Here is a 16660-nt window from a genome sequence, read left to right on the forward strand (position 1 = left end):
CTTTAAATACTTCCTTCACACTTTCCATCTTGTCCGGCTTTGCGATAATCCATCACCTCTTTTTGTTTGGGAAGAAGCCAAAATCTGGACCCAAGGTACTTCGCATGCCCTACTATCTCATATCTGTTAAATAACCTGTCCCACCAGCATCATTGAGGAACCGGCGCTGCTTTGCTGTGGACGCCACCTGTAGACACGTGATCATAGGCTGGACGTTAAGAATAAAAAGAGCCATAGCGACCAGATCTCCCTGTGTGACCCCTTCTGCTCAGTGACAAGATCTTTTTACCACCAGTGACAAGTTAATAATTGTCTCCATGTCTTAGCCACGAAGGTACCTATAACGTTTACTTTTGTGTTGTTGGTTTTTTTTTGTTTTTGTAATCGGTCCTTTTAGTATTACCACACTTTGATTACGAGTGGCTTTGTCAATCTGTACTCTTCATGTTTTTTGAATCTTGACCCTTGGCTCAAGCGGGACTGATTTTTTAGTTCCTTTGTAATTTTTTTTTAGATTGCTTTTATCGTTATGGGCAAACAATACAAAACAACATATCTCTTTCATGTTCTGAATGAAGCCTAAAAACACATCCGCTAAGAAACTAAGATTCTTATCGATCCTACCTTTCTCTTCTTTAGAGGCAAAGCAGAAGCCCCTGATATCCTGGTTTACCGGGTAAACCAGGATATCGAGGGCTTCTGACCCGATCCATGTGATGAACGTCGCTGCTCGTAGTCTTCCAGCTTCGAGTGTAAATGGAGGGTAAATTCCATGTTTGAAGTCAATTTTTGCAATTGTTTTCTAAATCTCCCAAAGATCTAGCCTTGGTGGAACTGGCACAAAGAAGCGAAGATTTGCTTCGCTGTTTGTGGCTGAGAACTGATGTTTTGCTGCTGGTATCTGCTTGCGACGTCATATTTGTTAAGGTTTAATGGCCTACCAGTTTGGTCTTTGAACCGGTTTGATGGCCTACCAGCTCTACAGCACATAATTCTTCTAGGTCACGATATATAGCAACACACTCCTACCATTACAAAACCCTCTTACAATTTGGAGGGGAAACAACGTAAGAGGCATAATTTTATCTTTATTTTTATTTTAAATTTAAAGTCAAGGTTCATATTCTGCATTGGATGTCTTACCTAGATAGTATATCACAAATACCTTTTTCAGGTTTTCTTCAAACTAGAAAATGTAACTTGCGACCGGTGTCCACACCCGATTACAAACAGTTATAATGTAAATGAAGAAATGTAATCAGTGGGTATACCACTTGACAGCTTTGCTTAATAATTATTCTAACATAAATAACGTTTACTTTGTTTTATATAGATTGTCGTTTTATCGTAGAATTGAAACTTGCAACGTGCATTCAAGAGCGATGATCACAATCTGTGGATCAAATGCACAGAGGAGAAGACTCTTAGAGAGCCTTTTTGAGAGACTCAAATAAATGATATCTGCCTGCCTGAGTTTTCTTGTTGTCTCTCCTCCTTTCTTGTACATTCATCGAAAATAAGTACTTTTAATGGGCTTTAATTCATACGCTAAGTAGTACAGGTTTCACCGGTGTTTACTTTTGTCCTTTAGAGTCTTAAAAAACCATTCACAATGAGATAACTTTTCGACTTATTTTTGATGCTGGGATAGATTAGTAACCTGCGTACTTAAAATGTGACCGAACGTTGCTTTGATTTGTCTCGCAGTGGCTAAAAACTTTGTGATGTTGCTTCATTGATGGTCTTTTCCAGTCAGTGTTTATCTTCGGCGTAACTAACAAACTCAGCTCAAACTCAAAGGTCTTTCCAAGCTTTTTTATTCAGCAGGTATGTACTGTGATTTAATATTGATCTTTATTTAAAAAAAATTAATAAATAAAGCCATATTTGGCTAGAAATTGAATCCATGTTTAAAATAACTACGGTTAAAAAAATCGATTAAAAGCTGATGAAATCTAAAATTTCGGAGTCGACTTCCTTCTCTCTGTTGTCTGGACGTCAAAATCAGCTTTCTTTGCATCGCAAGCGACTCTTCTCGTTAATCTTGACCCCTCGAGTAGATGAAGGCGCATTTTATTAGGAAAAAACAGGTTTTTGCCCTACTTTGCATATTGCTTTTCGCTAAAACTATCATTTTCGCGAGACGACTGTGTTATCTGAAGTCAAGCATCCTTAGCCAATTCCGCCGGTTGTGGTAAATATTAGAGGTGTAAATGTTCCATGTTCAGTGTCGAGAACTGTCCTTGATTACTGTCGCTTCCTCTCATTCTCATACTTACCATAGATATTTTGAGGCTCTAGGCTCTTCCAGGACATGGTATTTGGTTGGAAAAACCCTGATGTCAAAGAATGCCCATCGTTGGTGCTCGCAGAATCCATGTGCAAGAATGACCAGCCTTGTGCTTTGTTAGCTCCTCTGTTCAGTTGTTCTCAGCTAATGTCTTGAAGGACGGGTTCGCCTTTAACATCGTTGCATACCGCACTTAAGAGTTCAGGGCCCAGGTCTCTCAGCTCATTATGTCGTTGTACGAAATCATGGCGTTGTCTAACGTAAAGACTTTCCCGCATACACACGTGGACATGAGGAGGGAATATCATGGACTGGACAGTCATATTGTAGTTTGACAGCATTACGGAAGTCCCGTTTAATCTGGCTGATTACAATTGCGTTCCGTTATTGCAACAATAAGTAGTAGAGATATTGCATTCTCCAGTGGCTTTAGTAGATCCTGGTTCTGAGGAGGGAAGTCGACGGATATTTTAAGCCGAAGGCGAAAGCAGCATAGCATGACTGTGCCTTTTTTCTGAGCGAACTTTGCCAATTAAACTACCTCGCTCACCCAATCAGACACCTCACTGATGTAATCCTCCTGATACTCCCGTGAACTTATCGCCGCGACCAGATGTATCTTCGCTTTCACTCATGTTAATGACCGTTTCCTTAAATACTTCTTTCACACTCTCTTAGTTGTTCGGCTTTGCGATAATCCAGCGCTCTTTGCCGTTTGAGAAGTAGCCAAAGTCTGGACCCAAGGTACTCAACATGGCTCACTATCTCTTCATCTCTGTAGCAGTGCCTGTCCCACCTGCATCATCGGCGAACGAGCACTGCTTTGCTGTGGACGTTACCTGTAGACTCGTGATAAGAGGTTGGATGCTTAAAATACAAAAAGCCATAGCTATCCGATCTCCCTGTGTGGTACTTTCTGCTCAATTACAGGATCTCTTTACCGCTAATAATATGTTAATAACTGTCTCTACGTCTTAGTCACGAAATTACTTACAATGTTTACCTCTGTTTTTATGATTTTGTAATCGTTCCTTTGAGCATCAACAACGTGCATATAAAAGCCGAGTTAGCATTCCTTTAAAGTAGTTTTCCCATTGATTTCGAGTGGTCTTGTCAACCCTGACCTCTTGAAGTTCTGTAGATGGTTACCGATAAAGGACAAGAGTGGAAAATTTTAAAAAAATGACACAAAATGTCTCAATAGTTATATCAAAAATTATAAACAGCGTGTTAAATTGAGCAGGTGCGAACTAGAACGCTATGTCCAGGTTTATAATGCCAGGTATAGTCATGATTTAAAATAAAAACTACGTTTAAAATAATTTGCTTCGGACTTCAAAAGAGATGATTAAAAGAAAACCGGCATGTTCGTCTCCTGATTAGGCTTCGTGAAGCAAAATTTGCATGCCTTACAGTCAGTGATATGTACTCTGTGGCTATGAACTCTTAAGCGGTAGACGGGTGGGGTTGGTGGTCTATAGTCAGCATAGTCCTGCAAGTAACTTGACGGCTTTGACAACCGTCCAGATCTAATGGTCTGGTCTCCATTGCTTGGATCTTGTCAGGTGTTACAGAAGTGACTGGCCAGTTCTTGGTTTTGCCGCCGTGGCTTTGTTTAGTTGTTAGGTCATATTGTAGCGTCTGCTAACGGAGGTGCTTGAGGCTCGTCTAGAGCGGCTCGGATGGATGACTGCTGGAAGATCATCTTTTGTATCAGGAAAGCCATCCAAGGTTGTGTTTTTTAGCCTCTGTAGAGTTGGCTCACAAATTTCTCTCTCTGAGTTTCATTGAGTTGGTGATCCGGAACGGAAAGGAAATGGTTGGTATGAATGTGATCGACCACTTGTTCTGCGCGGGTAAGCTCCCAGTCCTTCATGAAAACTCTCGATAGATAGCCGGCCGGCAGCATCCTTTTCCTACGCTTGTAGCTTATCTCGTAGTCATACTGCTGAAGTGGTAACAAGGCACTCTAGCTTCTTGGGTGCTGATGCTAAGGGCTTCTGCATAATAAAGACCAGGGCTTTTTGATCAGTCCGCAGGATGACTTTCTTAACGAACACATATTGGTGATTATGCTCCGTGCCAAGGCCGGGAACAAAAATTACTTGTCGATCTTAGAGTACTTCCTCTTTGCCAACGGGAGCGTCACTGGTTCACCATGCCGCATTAGTAAAAAGTCAAGTCTATTCTTGAACGTATCTCCTTGGCCCTCTGTTGGGTCACCCTTTCTGAAGTACTTGAGTTCTGCCGCTTTTTTTAACAGCGTCTTTGATCTCTTCGAAGGCATCTCTCTGGTCATGAGTCCAGATCCACTTACATTCTTACATGTCAGTCCGCTCTACTAAGACTGAAATTTGTTTAACGCTCGAAAATTGTGTTCGTCTTGCCAAACAGTAATTATTCCACATCTGGAAGACTGTATCGATCCTACCTTTCTCTTCCTTGGAGGTAAAGGTTAAACCAGAGTGTTTATATCGAGGGCTTCTGACGCGATGTATGTGATGGGAGACGCTACTCGACAGATGTCCAGCTTCGAGTGTAAATCGAGGGTAAATTTCATGTTTGACAGGTTTGATGGCCTACTAGCCTAAAAACACATGGTTCTACAAGGTCACGATATCTTGCACCACAGTCCTATCATTACAAGACCCTCCTACAATTTGGGAGGAAAAACAAAAAAACATGCATAATTTTATACAAGTCGAGGTTCATACATTGGATGTTTCTCGATTATAGCATATTACTGAGAAATTTACGACCGGTATCAACACTTGATTACAAGCAGATGTATTGAAAACGAAGAAGATGCGACTAATGGGTACATCTCTCGACAGCGTCGCATAATCAGCATTCCAGCATAAATAAAGTTTACCTTGTTTTATACAGATTGTCTTTTTATCGCAGAATTGAAACATGCAACCCGCATTCAGAAGTGACGGTCACATCCTCTGGACCAAAATTAATGCACAATGAATAAGACTCTTAGAGAGCCTTAATGAGAGACTCGAATAAATGATATAGTGCCTGAGTTTTCTTTTCATCCATCGAAATCAAGGACGATTGAACGACACAACGAGACGCACTTCCCTTTGGGTAGTAAAAATAGGCCTCTAAGGGCTATTCCCCCACTTCCCCCTTTTCCCAACTCAACGCTTCAAAGAAAATAAGGCTGAGAAGTGCTTGAATGGATGACTGTATAAATTATTAAAGATTAATTTGATTTTATTGGGGTGAGTAATCACCAAGTAATTAAAAACTACATCCTCCCTGCATGTAAGATAGATTCCGAGCTCAGCTTTTTATAACGGGGGCTGACGGGTCTATCAAGACTAATGTATCAAGCAATAATACAAATCTGTGACTTTAGCGACACAGTCTAATTATTATAAAGCCTTGAATGCCACTTATTGTCCCTGAAATTATCTGTTTACGTCCTATTGTCTTCCTTTTAAAATGTCAGCAGGATTAAAACTAAGAAGAATAGTCCTTTTTACTTTACATATATTTTAGTTTAATATTGGGGACGTATGAAACAGGTCTATAAAAAGTCAGAAGACAAACTATGTGCCTCCACTTATGAAAGTTAAGTGCAGGAACTATGTATGTTAGAAATTTCTTATTTATTAATGTTCTAATATCCTAACAAAGTCATATTCTACAAGAACCGATGTCTTCTTTTCCGTTTTTTACATAAAGAAACCTAAGGTAGCATTACGAATTATAATATGGCTCAAAACTAATTGAAACTTGTTGGTTTTTTTAATTTTTAAGCACTGAGAACAACTAAGTGCTTTACACATTTTGTTATAAAGCTGGAAAAGTGAGATAACATCACTTCGCCACAAGGTTCAACTTGAATGTTAGAATAAATTTGTGACTTGCATACGTTAAATTCGACCTTACCAGTTGTCTTATTTTGTGTTGCTTCATTGATGGTCTATTGTTTATTTTTCTTTACCTAAAAAACGTATACTTTATAGCAGATTTAAAATCAGGTGCAACAAGAAGAAAGTTTCTCCTCTGAAGGCATTCTTTACAAACGGAAGAAAGAGTCCCAACTTACAGGGCGTACAGCTTGGTATTGTCACTGAATATGCCTGATGGTAATTCCTTCAACTGGTTGTTGCCTATATTCCTGCCAAGAATTGATAGAAGGTGGTGTTTTTTGTTACGATGTATTCAACAATTACGTTGAATTGAAGGGTGTATCCGGTAATGCTGTATTTCCTTGCATGCTTTGATATGATATCTATCTTGCCCTGTGCGAGATGGATATTAGGCATTCTTTACAAAAAGGAAGAAAGGGTCCTAACTTACAGGGCGAACAGCTTGGTATTGTTGCTGAATATGCCTGATGGTAATTCCTTCAACTGGTTGTTGCTAATTTCCCTGCCGAGAATTGGTAGAGGGTAGTGTTCATTACCATGTATTCGATAATTACATTAAATCAAAGGGTGCATCCGGTAATGCTGTACTTTCGTGTGAGCTTTGATAGGGGGGCTCAAACAAATCTATGTAATCATTTCTTTTCTATCAGCTATGAATACAGCCTATTTTGTGCTTAACCAGAATTGTAAGCGTACAGCTTGGTATTGTCACTGAATATGCCTGATGGTAATTCCTTCAACTGGTTGTTGCCTGTATTCCTGCCAAGAATTGATAGGAGGATGTGTTTTTTTGTTACGATGTATTCAACAATTACGTTGAATTGAAGGGTGTATCCGATAATGCTGTATTTCCTTGCATGCTTTGATATGATATCTATCTTGCCCTGTGCGAGATGGATATTAGGCATTCTTTACAAAAAGAAGAAAGGGTCCTAACTTACAGGAGGGACAGCTTGGTATTGTTACTGAATATGCCTGATGGTAATTCCTTCAACTGGTTGTTGCTAATATCCCTGCCGAGAATTGGTAGAGGGTGGTGTTCATTACCATGTATTCGATAATTACATTAAATCAAAGGGTGCATCCGGTAATGCTGTACTTTCGTGTGAGCTTTGATAGGGGGGCTCAAACAATTCTATGTGATCATTTATTTTCTATCAGCTATGAATATAGCCTATTTTGTGCTTAACCAGAACTGTAAGTGAGCTCGTTCCATTTTCACGTTAGGTATTTTTTCTTTATTTTTGGAGACTGTGCCTTAATTCTTAGATTGGGAGCTCTATGTAAACCCAGAGCCTGAAGGAGGGGGAGGGGGCATTGATTAAATACCCATTAACACTAAAAAAGCAGGGGTGGGGGGATTTCGCAATCTCTAGAGGGGAGGCTCCCCAAATTAAGAAGAATTTATCGGGTAATTATTATTGTCCGGGTGAAAGTGGTGCTTCGAAGGATTGTGTTCGGAACCAATTCCGACGTTTCGATAAGTCCAGCGGAGGTTATCCTAAGGGTCGAGTAAAGAAATATTGTCAGTCGACAACTATCCTTCGCAGGATTACCCCCATCCGGACGATCAGGCCACAAGATCACACGTCAGTCCGTGTCACTGACACAGTGACTGAAATAATGAGTTCAGGTACACTTCAGGTGTTCATGTAAAGGTTGGGCGAAGCTAGTCATGATTTTTGGGAGCTAGAAAGACTCAACATTACAACCGCAGATTACTCGGGGAGGAGTCCTTTAGTTCACTGTTACTCAAATTCCTATCAAGAATCATTACAAACGTGTCTGACACAAATAACAAATAGTCTTGGCTTACAGCCACTCCAGCTGGGTATAATTACTGAAGATTCCTTGGGGCAAGTCCCTCAGCTTGTTGTTTCTTAAGTGCCTATCAAGATAACGTTAGAACGTGTAAAAAGTACATGCTTAGTACAACCGTTACGATATGTGTGCTGCAACCGTTGTTGAAATCGAGAGTTAAGACTTAAAATGAGTTTAGATTCTTCGTTAGCGTGGCTTGACAGCTAATTACACTCTTTGATCAACCCGATAAAGCAAATCCTTCATTTCCCACTTTGTTATTAAACTACACGCTGTGTTTATAACTGTTTAATTACACTCACAATTTTGACATAGCAGGCGGAAATTTCCATGCAATTGAATTAAAGCTTTTTCCACGGCAATTCACACTAACGATAGTTTGGTGGAGGACGTCACACTCGCAAGAGCCTGGGCACTCTAAAATGAGGCAAGAAATGATTGGCCGTTAAAATTCGTCAACAAAGGCTTCAAATTTGTAAGACTTAAGTCAGTTGTTTGGGCAACGAAGAATATTTCACTTTGATAGAACATTACTGTAAAATCACAATTACCAAGATTAAACGAACACTTCAGAGTTACGATGTAAATTAACTGATCATGAGTCAAAGATGAAAACTGGATTGAAAACACGAACTTCAGGTACACTCTATGCAGGCGCCAAAATCGACAAACTGTTAAAGTAACTTTACTTGGAATAGAAACAAGTTTAAGCGTACAAATGTGAATTTCCTTTGGTTATCATCATATACGCCTTCCCCTTCACGAGATAACTATCATACAAATAATTAGCATTCAAACCTAAAAACAACATACAAATTAAATAAAGGGATATGGAAAGATCACTTTTGAAAGGTCAAATAAGATCCAACCACCAAAGTAGCTTAAACGTTTTCGGGGTGGTTAGAATTTTGAGCAAATGAAAAAGTACAGGTTTAGATAATCCAATTATACAAAGTACTGATATACTTCAACAAAACAATAATACCTCACCTTCAATTCTGAGGCTGATGTTTCTTCTTAATACCTCTCCATCTCTTCTTACCTCGCAGCTATAATTCACGTTGTCTTCTGAAGTTACTTGAAGCGGAAATGTTATGCTGGTACTATTTTGAACAGTGACACCATCTTTTCTCCATACAATGTATGGAGCTGGCGCACCTTTCACTGGGCACCACAGTTTAGAGGTTCTGTTCAAAAATACATACTGCGTATTTGCAGCTTGATCCAACGTAGGATTGACTATATTAGATTTCAAAGAAAAAAGGAAGATAATTGTTGGAATTATAATGGTGTATGTATGCAGAAAACCTTAGAAACATTTCGGGAGGATAATTCCTATACATGCACATCAAAAAATATTCTAACTCTGACACAATTCAGTGTTCAGGCCAAAGTAACATACGGATTCTATTTGTATCCCTCCCCTTTCTTTGTCTCCGCCTGTCTGTCTGTGGATTTAAGGATACGGTAGACCTTCGAGTGCCAACTTTTTATTTTTTTATGTTTTAATTTTGTTTTTCATGCCAAACTAAGCATTAGTGATTTCACTATAATTTCCAAGAACATTTTGGTGAGATATTGAAATGCGGGCGAAATCTCTGTTATCCGTCTGCGTTTAAAACTAGCATGTGAATGGAGAAAAATAAAAAGGAAAAGAGTCCATAGGTGAAAGTAAAAAGAAGCCTGGCTTTCAGCAAAAGAAGTAAAGAAATTCGTCGCGGAATGACAAAATAATCTCACAAAGTGGATAAAACCTTGTAGTTTTGGAAATTTTCATTTCTTCGTCCTACGCTCGAGACCAGACGAAAAACATTTTTTTCTACTTCTTTACCAAGCTCAAAACCTACCACTTCTCTTACTCTATTAACTAAAAGTCTACTTGTTTCTGGAATTTAAAATTAGTAATAGATATATATCTATATGCATATATATAGGTATATAATGATTAATTGAAAGAAACATCATGCCTGTTTCATTGATGGATCTGGCAGTATAGAATACGTCGAAGTTATAGAAACCTGCCCTGATAAATTTCAACCACATGTATCGTCCACTGGATCTCACTACTCCAGTTCCGTAATCTCCACAGAATTCACCAAGAAGATTGGTTGACTGACTACTGCCATCACGAATTTCAAGATTAAATCCCCATAGACATAGTAGTGGAAAGTCGCTGCGTATTGTAAAGTTTAGTTCCACATAATTTCCCCGTGAAACTGAGATAAATTTTTTCCCGTCAAACTCCTGGACTCGTTTCCAATCTTGTGCACGTGCTTGCTTATCATACTCAATCAGACCTGCAATAACTGCAACGAGTCAATTAGTCTGATTGCAATAAAAACAGTTGATAGTTATTATGAAGAAATTATAAATGATACATTAAGACCAAGAAAAAAGACAGTGGCTTGCAAAAAAGCTGAGCTCTGTCTTGCGAGCACAATTACTCCATTTATTTAATTTTAGACCATTAAACAAATCCTAAATAAAAATATACTTTACTTTATTTTTTACTCCGCGCAGGAGAGAGTGAAATAATACCACAAATCGACGTCTGCTCCAGCTGGGACAAAACGACGACGATGACGATTTCAAACATTCGAGTTAAATTAAATCTTAAAAAAATTCATTTATTACCCCGAAGGGGTTATCCTAGCTTGACAGAAACAAAACAAACAAAAGCTAAATGAAGAAATAAGCACAGACATTGTGTGAAGTAACTAGCTCAATAACACAACATAAATTGTCGGTCAGGGCTAGGGCTCACCAAGCTTGGAGTATAGCCACTGCACCAAAGAGTCTCCGATTCCAAATGGAAAAAGTGCCAGCGATTTAGAATTAAGACCGTAAATCTAGTTTCCTTGTGAAAAAAAGTGTATCGAGGATAGAGAAAAGTTGGTTTATCACTGGTTTTCAAATACATTTCATTGGAACTATTTTATTGAATTTTAATTTGAGTTAATTTTGTTGAACTTGAAAGAGATTGAAATCTCATAAAAATTAGTGCACCAGCAAAATATGCAAGAGATCCTTATTTCAACCTCAGATGAGACAATCTTGACGCCTTGGACAATTTGTAACAAAGAAAGCGCCCATTTCACATGCATAGTTTTTAAACCTAAAAGTTGCATGATACATTCTTTCAGCAGATGCCGTCTTCGTTCATCCTCTAACTCTTCAGTACCCTCCTTCGTCGAATATCCCACTCATTATCTCTGTTCCCTTCCCAGTGGCGCCCACCCCACCCATGGAGCCTCCCCTCCTTAATTAGAAAAATTAGAAATTAGAAAAAAAGAATGAGAAAGCTTAAAACTTTTAGATAATGGTTGTAAACAGCCAAGGCGCTTACAGAAAACAAGGATGAAACTCCACTTGGCCATTGAAGATACCATCACAATGTTGTGTGCTCTAGAAGTAAAGTTCATATGCTTAATTTTTCCTTATTCATTGTAAGCTTACATCAAACCAACAGAGATTTGTAAACAAAATACATGTAGACACAATGAAATGCAATAATTGTATTCAAATAGAAAATTATGTTTATGTATGCTTTTATCTTCGACGAAATTGATTGACATTTTCTTTTCTATAGACCATTGTTCGGTCCATTACGTAGTTTGGGACCAAGATTGAAAACAACAAGATCACTTATTATACGGTTTATTCTGGATAGTCCATAAATGATGAATCTTGTTTTTCTCGACACCTATTTCCTGAAAAGAACATGTTGATATGTTGAGAGAGTTAACTCTTTTTTAAATCTGAAATTGAGATAATGTACTTTGGTTACTGAGGCTGATGTCATCTAATATCAGCATAAAAAAATATTAATTCTTGGAACACTTATGACTGATGGATGACTTTTCTGCTTTCAGAATCTAAATAGAAATTGAATTCGAGTGCTGTCTTTTTTAAAGCTTTCAATATTTTATGGTAAAGGGGAAAAAAGTCCCTGTCTATGGTCAGCAAAAGCCAAAAAGAAAGATTAATAAACCAGTTGTAAAACTCTTTTTTTGGACTAAGAATTCCAAAATAGGAACACGAAATAAAAAGAAAAAAATAATTGAAAGAGCAGCTTTGTGAATATAAGTTTTTGTCTTGTTTTAACGCGTAGAGTAATATATGTATCTAAGGAAGCTGTAGGATTAGGCTCTGCATTGCATGCTGGGTTAAAGGTCGGCCATCTTGAATAAACCTCGTGCTAGCTTGTGTTTACTCGAACTCCTTTCTTCTTCGCCTGATACTACAGAAGCCATATGCGAAATAATTTAGGCGCTTGTATTCACCTTATAAGAAAGAAATTTTTATATTAACTTCATCTACATAGAGGCGGCAATTTTGGAAAAAAAATTGCTGTTTCCCTTTTATTTTGATCATAGACAGGTAGTAATAATAATCCTTTATTCACTGTAATTACTAAAAATATTTACAAAATAATGATAAAATCCTTAAAAATCGAAAAATACATGAAAATGTCAAATAAAAGTCTAAGAACACTAACGGATACACGCTTCGTTAACGTTTACTTCTTGAACTTTGAATAAGAAGATAATTGGAAAAAAAGTAATAATAGTAATATGAGGAATATTAAAAGTTTTAATCCTAAAAAATCTTGGTAGTTCGCTACCGATTCCAAAGCCCCTACTAATCCTGAATGTGAGGAATAGTAAAAAGTAGTAAAAGCTAGTTCCACTTTGATTCCTTATCACGATTCCTTTTTTTTTTTTTTTTAAATGGCCTTAAATACGCGCACGAAATTTTGTAGAGCGGATAATTATTCTTCTTTTCCATCCTTAGCCAAAATATCTTGGAAAAGAGGCCATTCAAAGTACCTCGATAAGTTCATATTATCAGGTTTAAATTACGCAGTCCATCAACATGCACCATAAATGGACCAGTCTCTCAATTCTCGCTTACAGAGTACTTAACAACTCAATAAAATAAGAAATAGGAATTCTAATGTGTAAGGAAGAAAGAATGTACAAATTTTTTGGAATTTTCCTTCCTACAAAGAAAGTGCTTCTCTTTTCCCTTGTGGTGTTCTCCAACCTCTTCAGCAAGAATATTGATGACACTTTTAGAGTTTTGGAGGAAATAAATTGAAATCCTTGCGCTGTAAATAGTTATCCTTTTATCCGTCACTCAACTGATAATTTTACAAGTTTCCTATTTCCTGTTTGTGCTCTGATGTCATTTGAATTTTTCATTTGATCGAGTTGATCGTTTTCCAAAATTCTCAACACCATTTTTCTTGACAATATAACGATGTTGGTAGAGGGAAATGAGATTTCGATGAATTGAATGAAGTGTTTTCATGAATTGATTCAAATTTTAATCATTTTGTCGTGTACTGGTTTTGACAGGGCGTAAAATGCATATCTACAGCATAACTCACAGATACTATGGTTATAAACTGAAAGGGATCGAGTTGATTTTGCAGTGGAAAAATATTTTAGACATATTAGAAACTATACTGCGGTAAAGCACGTAGCATATTCATCAACAGGATCGACATCTGTACTGACTGTGTACATGTAGTTATCTTGCAATACAAAAGAAAGGCTCACCACCTTTAGATAAAAAGAGCTCGTAATAGAATAACTAGGTCCTTCATTGTTTTAAAATTTATCTTAAATTCGAAAACCGTCGCTATTCGTTCTTTTTGGCAAGAGAACGGCTATTGCTATTTAAACAACAGATGTTTCAATATCTATATAAATATACTAGTTATATTTTGCATAATTTATGGTGCGAACGTCGCGAGAAACTATTTAAAAGACAGGCTTAGTGTTTTTTAATCTTTAGACGAAGAAAAGCCGCAGAAATGTTAGGTTTGCGATTTTGTGGTTTAACCGGTCTCGTTCCTATCAAAGTAAATCTGTTCAATATCATCATATATTGAAGATAGAAGGAGAAATTGCGCTTTTATCACTCTACTGCAAAAATTGGTAGACAGTGCATCATCAAAGAACTGACAGAAAAAAGATCTGTAGGCGTTGCGCGCTTTCTATACCACGTAAAAGGATAATTAATTCAGCAATTTTTCAATTTCTCATCAGGACAGATTTTGAACAACCACGTAAAAGGATAATTAATTCAGCAATTTTTCAATTTCTCATCAGGACAGATTTTGAACAAGACTTCTAAAAGGACCCCACAAAATCGAAGAGTTGTAAATTTTTTTTAAGACTATGTCCGTTACTCTGTGAATATAACTGTTTATCGTTCACAAACTGACTTCTTCCTGTCTTTTTTCTCATGTGCCATTTGACTTTCAAATTAACGTTTGAACAACTTACAAGGAATATGTTTCCCTTTCAGTAAAATTCGCATCTCTATTGTAAAATACCATTACAAAACGTACATTCTTGTTTATTATTTCGGGGATAATACTACTATTTGTGTTTTTCGAAGAATTTAGACTCTTTTCTATGTCGATCAACTAGTCGATTAATTTGTTTAACTTTTTTCGTGTCCTTTGTTTCTCAAAAAAGGCGGAAAATCCACCTAACGATAACATAAAAATCACAAATAAACTAAAATGATCGAATTACAGAACTTCAGACGCTAGAATAGTTTAAGATAAATATTGTGGTAACAAACAGAAAAAAATAATTTCATCGAAAGGATCGCCATCTGTCAACATCTAGGAAGTTTATTTCCTATCAACAAAAAACATCTCTCTACTTTCAAATCTAACTTTTTTACCGTATAGTGAGCGAGAGAGATGAATTAAACTATTATGAAATAAGAACAGAAAGAAACAAAGCTCTTATGTTTAGTACCTGAATGTTGATTTTCCCTTTACTCTGAAAGAATCTGATCGCGTTTATCCGCATAAGCACAAGACAATTAATTCACACGAGTGTAAAGGGTTTTACAGCTGTTTTAACTGTTGTTTTTAATAAATTGAGAGTTTTAGATAGACAAAAATTTCCATCACTTAATTTCCCAAGTCCACGTCTACCTCAAAAGAGAAACTGAAATAAGGTCTATTTCTTTCTGTTTTTTTTTCTCTCCCTTTTCTCTTTGAGCAGTTTTAATAACTAATTTATATAATGTTGCAATGAACTGAGTAAACTGACTAAATTATATGATTGACGTGACTATTCATCGGCAACCAACGCTTTTATTATTTCATAACAGTATTTGACTTTCAAATCCAAATTATGCCAAATTTTTTACCCTAAATACATTTCTTTTTTTATTTTCATGAACACTGACTTACTTTTTTGAACCGAGAATCCAAAACTACGGATCTCATCTCAAAAGCTTTTTCATTTTCTTCTTTTATCAACTTCTCGAAAACGAAACTTATTTCCGCGATGTAATGTCCCTGGATTGAAAATGACTTGTCAGTGGAAAGATAAATATGTTATTTACCAACTGGGAGGTTCTTAGTGTTTAAATCTCCGTTAGAGGGCGGGATTTTCAGGTTTTCACCACAAGGACCTTCCTCAGCCGGTTGATAGTTTACCATCACTTTCTCTTTTTTTCTCAGTTCGTGAACGGGCAGTATTTTATAATTTTGTGATCTGATCGGTTCAAGAAGCGGGCAATCCCGCTTCTTCCCTTACCGCCCCCCCTCCTCCCACACGCCCACACACCCACACACCCACACACGCTCACAGCGAGTGATATCCGTCAGGTGATGAGTTGTTATAAGCAGATATCCATTTTTTGCCAGCGGGGGACAGCGTGTTTAAGGCCTTTCTCATAGATCACTACTACCAGGGTTGACCTTACAAATGACTTATGTAAAGTTTTACTCCTCAAATCATTTTCGTTGTTTGCGTAAAATTGGTTTCCAAACAAATTTGTTATCGCAAATGTATCATTGATTGGGTTATAACACTTGACACGCCGTCTAAACACCATAGGTATTTTTCACTCCTTTGCAAAATGACTTGGAGAGGTATTTATTGGCATTTTAATTAATAATTCTCACCTTCAGTCATTTAATGCCTGGATTCTCCAAATTTTTTCGGGGAACAAAATTTAAGCATAGTTTTGAGTTCTTCTAAACTAAACTTTCGGTAAGTTCTTTCAATTGGGGCTTCCACATCAGAAACCGAAAGAATTCAAAGCTGAATTAAATCCCCTCGTTTCTTGTAAAGTTATCTCTTTAGTTAACCATGGAAAGAGAGATAAGATGTAGAAGCGCCATTACGGCGAACAAACGAACAAATTCTACTAACCGTGACTTTCCATGTCACTTAGTGAGTAGCATTACCATTGAATAATCGTTAATAGAGGCGGATAATACTTTCCGATAGATTATTTGACTGGTTCTTAAGAAAATGTAGAGTAATCTTCGCTGTCTAAGTAAGTGTGAAGTGTCAAAAGCAAGCCAAGTTCGCTTTGGGTTTGCTTTACTGCGCTCTGTGATTGGTCCAGAAAACTCGCACCATCCTTTCAACCAATCAAATCTAAATTAAAAGCTAATCGCGAATTGGTCAGTCGCGTTTGCCCGCGCTTCAGGCAATGTACTTTAACCCTTTAACTCCCTGAAGTGATTACCAAGTAACTTCTCCCTCTAGTATTCATACATTATACAGCAAACAGGTAATGAGAACACTCAGACTCATCAGGTATAATTTATTTCCTTGATTGAACACCTAATTCTCGTAATCAATTAACAAGGAAATGTGTAGTAGCTAGAGGG

At 37.3% G+C, this 16660-nt stretch overlaps 1 protein-coding gene across 1 annotated transcript in view; it reads right to left on the reverse strand.

Annotated features, from left to right (window-relative positions):
- Positions 1-16660, reverse strand: part of LOC136281182 (uncharacterized) — a 293318-nt gene that overhangs the window by 133551 nt on the left and 143107 nt on the right. The gene's annotated exons all lie outside the window — the stretch shown is intronic.

This window comes from Pocillopora verrucosa, chromosome 5 (assembly GCF_036669915.1).
Source record: "Pocillopora verrucosa isolate sample1 chromosome 5, ASM3666991v2, whole genome shotgun sequence".
NCBI classification, from domain to species: Eukaryota; Metazoa; Cnidaria; class Anthozoa; order Scleractinia; family Pocilloporidae; genus Pocillopora; species Pocillopora verrucosa.